Source organism: Papaver somniferum, chromosome 7, assembly GCF_003573695.1.
Source record: "Papaver somniferum cultivar HN1 chromosome 7, ASM357369v1, whole genome shotgun sequence".
Classification (NCBI taxonomy): domain Eukaryota; kingdom Viridiplantae; phylum Streptophyta; class Magnoliopsida; order Ranunculales; family Papaveraceae; genus Papaver; species Papaver somniferum.
In genome coordinates this window covers 209757884-209769159 of record NC_039364.1, presented here as the reverse complement: position 1 = coordinate 209769159, position 11276 = coordinate 209757884, and positions in this window count along the sequence as shown.

The window sequence follows — 11276 nt, the reverse complement described above, 5'->3', positions numbered from 1 at the left end:
ATGTGCATCAAATATCGATACTTCCGCTAAACACTACAGCACCTAACCTCGATCTTCGCCGTTAACTTCGTTGTATCAAGACATCCGACGGTCGCTACCAGCCTCTTCAGGGGTAGCCATCCGATTCACCTACAGCTTCGCATCCAGTGACTCAGATTCGCCAATATAGAACTTTGATACCCCGCCTCACACACTAGCAACCTATACCTATTAACCTAAAAACATCGACCATTCTTCTGTTCTCTTCTCTTTCTTCTTCTTCTCCCTTTTTCTCCCCTACCCCGACAGTTGCAGAACCACCACCACTCCCTGCAACTGCCGCGCCACCACCTCTACCTGTCTCACATCATCCCTAAACTACCAACCCATCATCACCCCCTAACTATCTAGCCCCCTATTCCCTCAATCTCTCACGTTTCTTCCCTGAAACCCTAAGCGTGAGAGGTTGATGAAGTAGGTGACCTAGAGAAGAAATCAAGGTATCGGAAAGGCACCAGGAGAAGCAGAGAAGACATGGGTCGATGCTAATTGAGGAGATTTGTCACATCAAGGTAAGAAAAAAAACCCAAGCCCAGTTCACAATTGAACTGTTGAGCCCAAGTTCACAGTTCATTCCAAAATCATTCAAAGGCCCAAGGCCTAAAGCACTTCATCATTACAAACAAACCCACTAAGCCCAAAGCACAATTAGAAGCCCAATAGCAATTTAGAGCCCAAATAGCTAGAAAACTCCAAAACACTCCCAGTCTCTGTGGATCGACCCGTACTTGCACGAGCTACAACTGACGACCGTGCACTTGCGGTATTACTGTAGGCCCGTTTTTATCGCTTAATTTTCACACTCCTCCGGGCCCACCAAGTTTTTGGCGTCGTTGCCGGGGATTGGTGCTGTGTTTTTCTTGTAGTTTTATTAGCTATTTTTGCATTTCACTGCATAGCATTTGCATCTGCATCTGCTTCACTTCATTTGCTGTTGGGCCTGCTGTTCTGAACATGTTTTCCTCTGCTGGGACGCCACCAAGGAAAAGAACCAAAGCCCAACTGGGTTTTTGCAACAATATCAGAGCAGCTGGGCTGTGCTTAAAAGGTAACCCATTTAAGAGAACCCGAATTGTGGGCTTCCAATTTTTAATTGTGGGCTTGTAATATTAAAGCCAATTTTTGGGCTTTTCTTATTTTCTGTTGGGTTTGTAATAATTTATTTGTGGGCTTGTTTGTTTAATTTGTGGGCTTGTGTATTTAATTTTTGTGAGCTTGTTTAATTTGGACTTGTATTTTGTATTCTGGGTTTTTAAACCCAGCTGAGCTTGTAACCGATCACGCTAGTTGAACTCGTTAGTGGGCCGAGTACCCAAATTCTAGGCCGAGATTTTGGACTCAGTTCCACCAAAAGTTTTCAACCAAGCGGAGCCAAAGCAAACACAAAACCAACAGTGGGCTTGCTCCCATTCAAAAACCAAATTTTATTTTCTTAAAAAAAAAAAAAAAAAATTTACTTTTCTCCCATTCAAAAACCAAATTTTACTTTCTCCCATTTTTACAACCAAATTTTTTCCTCTTTATCCCATTAAAACCAAACTTGCTCCCAAAATTTTAAAAAAAAACCAAAAAAATGTCTCCCACCAAAACCAAATTTTTTTCCCTAAAAGTCCAATCCCATTAAAAACCAAAATTTGCTTGTAGATAATGTGTTAGTTAAATTTCCTTTTGTATATATTTTGTGCTCATCCATTGTGACTCCTAATATGATGGATTTTTGCCTTGAAATAACGGAGCTTTCGCCGTACAATCGGGTATTCTCTCTCCTTTTACTCTACTCAGCATGTCCCTTTCCATATGTTGCATTTTAATTCTTTCCATATTTTGAAACATTGAGGACAATGTTTAGTTTAGGTTTGGGGGTATAGAGTAGATACCATGATAATATGCCATAATTGAAAACAAAACTCCATCTTTTTGAAAAAAATTGAAAAATTCCAAAAAAATTAAAAAATCAAAATTCAAAAAAATTAAAAAATGAAAAATCATAAAAAAATGGAGCTCATTTACCTTGAAATGTTGACTCTTGTGCAAATATGTATTTTTATTAGGAGTCTTAGTCTAGATATTTAGGCACCCTGATTCTAGCACAATTCACATAGTGATAAGAAATTTGCACGCGCACGATCTACCAATACATGTATAGCCTCGATCTTCAAGGTGTTTGATAGGAAGTTAGATTGCCAATCACTTTATAATACTGAATGAGACTTGACTAGCTTGTTCTTTGGTTGGCTGGGATAGAAGTTGGAGGATACGTTAAGAAAAGCAACCATAGAATTTGACCGGATGCATTCGATAAGGGCCACCTCTTGCTAAGAGTCATGTAATTATGTTTTTATTTTTGTTCATGTATCAAAAGTGTCACTATGTTGTAAAGATCAAAGCTATTTCTTAAAAAAAAAAAAAAAAAAAATCAAGTATTTATTTATTCCATGTTTTGTCATGTTAAAGACAATAGTTCTCTCTTGTTCCAAAAATAAAAGAGAGTAATCAATGTAAATAAGAGTCATGTAAAGAGTCATCTTTTTGTTGTAAATAGTCTTGTAATAAGCAAGGAGGGTGCAGCCATCGATGTATAACGCGGGTAAACTGAAATATCACCAACTCATTGGGTGAACATTCACAATTCTCGTAAAGCCGGACAGCTAGCTTGGCTTAGAATTCGGTTCTTAGCCTAAAAACTATCTCTTGGTGATTAGTAGTCATAACTTCAGATCTTTCTTTACACATGTGTAGATACACTTTACACTCTTATCACATGTCTTTATTTGTTATCAGTGCTAGGATTGTGCCTTTGATAGCTAGATTGACATCTCCATTTTGCTGTGAGCTTAAACTGACTTGCACATGTCACATTTGATGGAATCTGAGCTCATATTTTGTCCTAGAACTTTGTAGGTACGTTCTAAGCAAACCTTCACGAGACTTTACTCGTCCACTAGGGACACTTAGTGGTTTAAAAGGCTTAGTGCATACGCTAAATGCATTCGAGAGACCAGCGACAGTGGTATAGGTAGGATTTCCTTAGTTTTGTTTTACTTGAGGACAAGTAAAATTCAGGTTTGGGGGTATTTGATGAGTCCTAAAAAGTGCATATTTCTATATCTTTTTGTTGGCATTTAACTCATCTTTTGTGCATTAATTCTACATTTTATCCCATATTCTGTATTTTCTTTGTTTTCAAGAATAAATATTTTTATTAACTAATTTTGCATTTTTAGGTAATAAATAAAGTTTGGATGAATAGCGGAGCGGAAAAGAGCAGAAAAGTGGTGAAAAGCCGGGAGGAATTGCACAAGACCAGAAGGATGAAAATGGGCTCACAAAGGAAGAAATTGTTCTTAAAGAAGAAGTGGGCTCAAGATTGTTTAAGCCCAAACACATTTCCTAAACCCAAACCCGTTTTCTAAGCCTAAAATCAATACCCAAACCCGTTTCGCCTCTTAACCGTCAGATTGGATCCACAGATGCATCCAACGGTCGCTTCATCACAGTGCATCAAACTCTGAAGCTCCTGTCTAACACTACAGCACCTAACTCCATCTGGAGCCATCAGTTTTGTTGTGTCTCACAATCCTACGGTCGCTGCAAGCATTGCCATCTCAGTCGATAGATTCGATCCAGATGTGTCGATCCAACGCTTTAACTCACTGGACATCGAATTATGATACATCCGCTCAACACCCTAATACCTAACCCTATTCCTACCCAACCAAACACCCCCCTCACTCTTTTTCATCGACTCCATCTTCTCTTTCTCCCCTCACCTCCTCTGCAACCTCCATGTCCGCCACCATCTCCTCCACCTGCTATCCCAACTGCTTCGCCATCACCACCATAATTACCACAGCGTCGAACAATGATAACCCATCATTGTTCCCCTCTCCCTAGTCCGTCTACTTTACTTATTCCACACATTTTCAACCGAAACCCTAAAGTGTGAAATAGGTAAATTAGGTCGATCTAAAGGCAAATTGAAGGTATGGGAAGCAAAAGAAGATTAATTCTAAGCATGGGTCGAAGTTTGATTGGAGTCAGAGATTAGGTAAATTTCTAATTTTAATTTCTAAAACCCTAATTTTTCTGATTTGGGAAATTTTTGGGGGAAATCAATTGAATGTTAAATTGAAGTATGGGATAGTCTATTAGGGTTGTTATCAGAGTTAGGTAGGATTTTTTTTGATTTAATTTGAATTTTCACCAAACCCTAATTGGACTGATGTGGTCCTGTTTTGGGGAAAGTTGGTTTGTGTATAAATAGAGATGATGGGTGTGTGTTAGAGGGCATGCCTGGATTAGCCAGAGCATCAGTAAAATAGTTTAGTTTTGTTATTTCCATGAACTGTAGCTTTGAGGGTTCTCAATCTTTTTAATTCCATGATTCTCAATTCAATTGCATTGTTAATTTTAGCTGTTCTGAACTCCAACATGTATTGAATTTGAGTGTGTGATTGTTACAATTTATATCAAGCTCCTGTTCATGTTTATGTTATGTTATGTTCTTATGATTTGTTCTTAGGATAGTCTCCTTCTAGTGCACTGTTGAATGATGTATTGCTAGGATAGTTATCTTGATGCCTGTTTTGCTTGAGAAATGGGAAGTAATCAGTGCTCTGGTATGCCTGTGATTGACTGTGCTGTCAAAAGACAGTCAATACTAGGGGCATATCAGTGAGCAAGCTGATTTTCCTCCCATTCTAATATATGCTCAAGGTCTTCAACTCAACCTAGAATTGCATTGCTTGATTAGGACACAAGGTGGAAATCAGTGCACAAACTCCTCCCTGCCCTTGGCTTACAGCCTTGGTTCTTAACTGTTTTGCCATATTGCCTTGCTGTTTTGGTTCTTAAATGTCATGTCATTTGCTTTGCTTTGTTAACTATTTTCCCATCTTTGCATCTGCCTTATTGCTTTGCCTTGCTCACTACCATAGTGCTTTGCACCCATTGATAGCTTAGGAATGCTTCAATACACCCCAAGTCCCTGTGGAATGACCCTGTCTTGCACACATTACTACAATTTGACCCTGTGCACTTGCAGGTATCACTGTAGGCATTTATTCATCTTATTTCTTACATCTATATTCGCCTACCACTTACTGAGATAGACGTTGTTATTTCACGCTTCGACCGAAGATCATCTTGAGAATAAATGCTATTGCTCGACATGACGGCAAGAGGGTAGGATCAAAACCTCTCTGCACGATGAAACTGACTCAGGAATGGAAGAAATATTTGCATGGATCATAGATTTGGAGTCTTGAAGATATATATATCAGGTGATAGTCATATAGTCAACTCAGTTACGAGTTTCACTGGAACCCTAGACTTCAAATATCGATACCGAAGACGCGGAGGAAAATAACACACTGGGGACCTACATCACGGGTCAAAGGATAGGCCACGCGGCCTTGTACACGTCATGAATTCTCGGCCGTGTGTTACTTCTCATGAAAATCGACAAGTCATGACGAATTTGGATATATGGACATTGGTCCATGTCATGGATTAGAAGAAATTGACGTTAACAAAATGTTCATCATTCAGAAAAAGTCTAATTGCAATAAATTCGTTTAAACTGTCAAAAGAAAGATATCCACTATGAAGACTAAAATGGAATGCTCTAACGTCTAAAGAAGATGGAAGTAAAACTAGTCGTCGGACTTATCCGAATTGTCAGCTTCATCATCACTGTCCTTCTCTGAATCATCTTCTTCAGAGTCACTGTCAGAATCATTGGTGAAGTCCGGTGGACGGAAGATAACATCATCATCTGAATCCGAGTTATCTTCTGCTGCAGCTTCAGCTTCAATTTTCTTCATCGTCCTCTGATGCTCTCTTTCATATCGATCAGGCTTAATGTAATTCTCGGATGGTTCCCATGTGATCTCTCCTTCAGAAGCATCATCATCAGAATCAGAAGGCACCCCATCCAAAAATTGACGCTTCTCCTCAACCCTCTGTCTCTTACGTCGGGTGCGATCTTTTTCACGTTGACGGGCATCCTCCTTTTTGTCTTCAGCTCTTTTCTTTTCGAGTTCAGCAAAAGAGACTCTTCGCTCACCCAAAGGAACATTAGGTTTAGCCCGTTCCTGGGTAACCCTAGCCTTTGATTTCGCTACCGGAGCATCGGAATCCTCATCAGAATAGCCAGAGGAAGAAGAGGAATACCAGTAATCGTAATTGCTGTTATTGTTGGTCGACATTTTCTGGAACCGGTAGATCAAAGATTACTACTATGTAAACAAACCAACATCAGCGAAAAATGGTAACTATTAACTCTTACCTTTTATACTTCTACTAACAATAGTGATAGTAATGCTAGAGTTAACACCGCAAAATCGTTCGTCTCTTCGAAAACTGCAAAAATCGAACGAAACTTTATTAATTCCAAAACTGATTTTTCATAAAATCACGGACACAATTTTCATAATGTGAACATTCACACAACTGACCTATGAAGTTTACAACAATAAAATATTTCATCATAAATATATTGTCTATCTTCGAAAGTTCTTCAAAACCCACGTTTCTGATTTTTCGAAAAAACAGCAATTAATGCAACATTGCTTACATAAATTCTCAAGAATTTTATCTAATGAAAAAAAATTCATGCAAATAAAATATACCATCATATTTTACACAATATATCTCACGGCTGCATATATATATATATATAACTATTTTTCCTTCGTATCGTCATTATTTGTCTTTAAAAAGAAGGTTTATTTCAAAAAATATTGCGAAAGATCACATCTCATACATATGATAAAGTTTTGTATTTACATGAAATCTCATAAGCAAAATTTTATTACTGGACACAAGTTCATCATACATATTTTCCTTCGTGTCATCGTTATTGGTCTTTAAAACGAAGGATTATTCCGATTTCATGAAAATTCACTTCTTTTATGATAAAACCTTGGTACACATGAAAACTCATAAACTAAGTTTTATCACTAAACCTAGGTTCATATGCTAAAAAAAAAATCTCTCCTAAATCAGGGATTATAGTTAGTTTGCAAAACTAACGATCGAACGAACATATGTTTTCAAAAACGAGGGTTTTTTCATAAAACTCACTCTAATAGACACACATTATATAACTTAATCATGATCAAAGCATGAACAACTCATGGGGATCATAAACATCAGCAAACGAAAAAAAATAAAAAAATTTACCTAACGTGCGGCGGCCGGAATTTGATCGGACGACGATCGGACGTCGCCGGCGATCGGTGGCGGCTGGCGGCTCCGGCGGGAAAACTCTCCTTCCCTGGCGTGAAGGTGATGAAGGTGCTGGTCTTGTGTGAGGAAAATAATAAAAAAAAATAGGATTAATCCCTTTTATATCAATTTTATTTCCAAAACCTAATTTTCTAAGGATTTCCTTATTGGGCCCGACCCGCGAATCCTAACCGACCACGGACTCGTCGTCCAAACCAGCGGTTCAACACCAATTTATGCTCATCAAACGACGCTCCAATCATGACATTGAAGCCTTCATCAAGTCGTGGATTTCTCATGCTCTCTAAATCTGGTAACATCTCAACTTACGACTAAGTTCAATTACTGGTATTATTATTTATGGCCGAAAAATCACCATTTAATGCTGACTGAGGAACACAGCTTTCTTCAGTAAGCATGGGATTTAATGTAGATGGTGGATTTTCGACAAAGGCTAAATTCGCAAACTCATAATTATACGAAGCTCTGATTCAACAATCAGACGCGAGTATCGAGACACGGGTCTCTCATCGAATTCTCAACGGAGAATACTTTCTCTCAGAGTACATGTAGATATGTAGTCTCACGAATGGACAACGTCATATCTCATGAATACTGAATACTTTCAGTGATTATTTCTATATAGCATCACGAGATGGACGGATCCTAGACAGCTTGCTCTGCTAGTATAGAGCGATAACGTCTTCAGGAACAAACAACAAGTTTACCCTGACTATATATATAAAGGATATGACTTACCGGCAAGATCGTATCAGGATAATTAATGCTCCTAGACAGCTTGCTCTGCTAGTATAGAGCCACAAAGTTAATTATTCCTATCGCTCTTGTTCCATGGTCGAATCCACGACTGGTCCCATATAATGACAATAACAATTGTTCTGATTCTATGATCGAATCCACAGCTTGATCTCATAGAATAACAATAACTATATTATCTTATTACTCCGATTTCATGATCGAATCCACAACTGGTCTCATAAATGGTAATAGATAAACCTTAATTACTCCGATTCTATGGTCGAATCTACGATCCCATGGAATGATAATGATCACTTTATTATTCTGAATTCATAGTCGAATCCTCAGCTGTTCCTATGAATTAATAATAAACATCTTATTACTCAGTTTGTCGAATTATTCTCTACTGAATTCCACAATTAGTAATAAATAATCCTCAGCTGACCCAAATTTTGCTCGAATATTGATCCAGCTATCAATATTTAGTAATTTATCAGTAATTTGTCGAATTGAGCAATACTTGCTCAATTGCATATCAAATTATCAATAATCATTAATTTGTCGAATTGAGCAATACTTGCTCAGTTGCTCGTCAAATTCTCAATATTCAATAATTCGTTGAATAGAGCAATACTTGCTCAGTCGCTCAAATACTGGTCAATAATTCATCACTGAATCTACAATATTGACATCATTTCAGAGAACTACATGTACGATCCATGAATCGCTGAGCATTCATCACTCATGCTCGATTCAAAAAAACCTAGACTCTTTGTCTAATCAGTCAACAACTGACTAATTAATACACGTCTGTCATGCAGACTCCACGATTCGTGAGACATCAATCACGTTAAATTGGGGGATATCAATTAGGGTTTTGGTCTGGCGGCCTACAACACGTGGATTCATCCACAACGAGAAATGTGAGTAAGTCGTGTCAATGGTTGAAGGATTTAGCAAAGTAGTGGGTGCACGATCAGTCAAGTCTCCACACGACATGGAACTGACTTTACCACGATCTCCCACTTTCCCACTCTTTCACTCAAGAAACCGTCACACTTAGAGGGATTAAGGTGTTCATGACTCTGATAATATAAATAAGTCTCTTAATACATGATTGAAGACAACGAATGATCACTAGCTATCAGCAATAATCGAATTTCTCGAGTACCTACTCTCAAGAATTCATCAATCTCTCAGAACTTATTCGAACTCATCAGTTCACCAAAAATTGCAGAAACCTTCAACACATCCACAATCCTTGATCATCACTGATCCCACACAATTCTCAGCTTCCCTCCTACAGATCAACCCATCTCCCTCTTTGCGACCGAATTGACTCTGGAACGACCATTGACTTGGTTTAGGCATGAGTCCTACAAATTGATCTCTCGAATCTAAGCACTCCCTTTGCAGTGCATCTGTGTGAGGTTAAGCAGTTTGCTCGGTTGAGGAGTCTCGACAACACGTCCGTCTCTTCACTTCCCTAAAAACCAGCGACTCGTTTTTCCCCATCTACAAGCTTTATTCACAGAACCACTGTGTTGTCAGGTTACACTTTTGCAAAAAATTATCTGAGGTGTTTGAAGGTGTGGGGGTAGTCTACTTGGTCTCAACTATACGAAGTTGGTACTAAAATTTGTATAACGGTTTAATTTTGAAAGTATTCAAAACTGGACTAGGTCCCGGGGTTTTTCTGTATTTGCGGTTTTCTCGTTAACAAAATCTTGTTGTGTGATTTACTTTATTTTCACATTATAATTGTTATTATAATAAGTAAATTTCACATGTACGTTAATCATAGTCACTTGATGTTGATCCTTATAGTGTTTCGGTTTAACACCGTACCTATTATCAAGTGATCACTTTGTTGTCGTATTATCTCGATTTCATATCCGTAGACGATCACACAAAGTGAATACCATAGTTGTCGTATTGTCTCTACTTTTTCCATAGATGATCACACTTGGTATCGAACTTATAGGTTGATATTTAAAAGATTGTGGTGTATTTGGGTACCCTCTTCTTTTCAATTGGTATCAGAGCATGCAAACACGAAAAGATCTAACAATCTTTGTTTGGTGCGATCCAACCTATAAGATTTGAATCAGGATGGTTACATTGGAACCTGTATGTCATTCAATTAAGGAAAAACAAGATAAAGAAAGCATTTGTGAGAGATAAATATCTGACAAAGTCATCTCTTGTGAATCTACAGAACATGTTGATAGCAAGGATTCTGATGACTGGTGTAGATGGTGGATTTTCGACAAAGGTTAAAATCGTAAAACTATAGTTATACATGCTCCTGATCCAGCAATCAGATGAGTATTGAGGCTCATGTCTCTCATTGAAGCATGGAAGCTCATGTCACAAGAATCTCTGACTGAGAATACTGTCTCTCAGAGTATATATAGATGTATAGTCTCTCAGCTGAGGCAATGACATATCTCATAAATACTGAGAAATTTCAGTAAATATTTCTATATAGAATCGAAAGATTAGACGGCTCCTAGACAACTTGCCTGCTAGTATAGAGCAATAATTTCTTCAGGATGTAACAATGTTTTCCTTGACTATATAAAAGAAATATGACGCTTTAACAAGCTCATATTACTCAACTATCAGATAATTAATGCTCCTAGACAGCATGCCTGCTAGTATAGAGCCATCAATTAATTATCTCTAATCCTTAAATTCATTAACTGAATATTCGAAAATATTCTACGATCTTCATAATATTTCATTACTTTAATTCATGGTTCTTCATAGCAGAATTCCATGGGTTAGTGATAAATATTCAACGTACGGGCATCAGAGCCGCTATCGAGTAAGCCCCGACCAAAATGGTGCAAGTGTACTCATCAATAATGCACTAGCGAGCACCTGAATGCACGAACGATCATTCCAAAATACGAAGGAACGATGAACCTATGCAAAATAGGAAGAAAAATAATAATAATAAAATATTAGCTAAGGCACTAGGGGACTAGGCCCACCGGACGGCCAGTCACGTCGTGGCCAGTCCCACGCCTGATTCTCTATTTTATTATATTTTTATTACTTTTCCTTGATCTCATGAAAATCACTTCATTTGAACAAATATCCTTCATTTCAAGGAAACTCCTCAGTTTCATGGTGTTTCCTCCGTATCAAGGAAATAATAAAAAATTAGGAAAGGTGTCGCGGGACCAAGCTCACTAGCCGGACGGTCATGTCCTAGTTGTGGCCGGTCCCACACCTTGCAT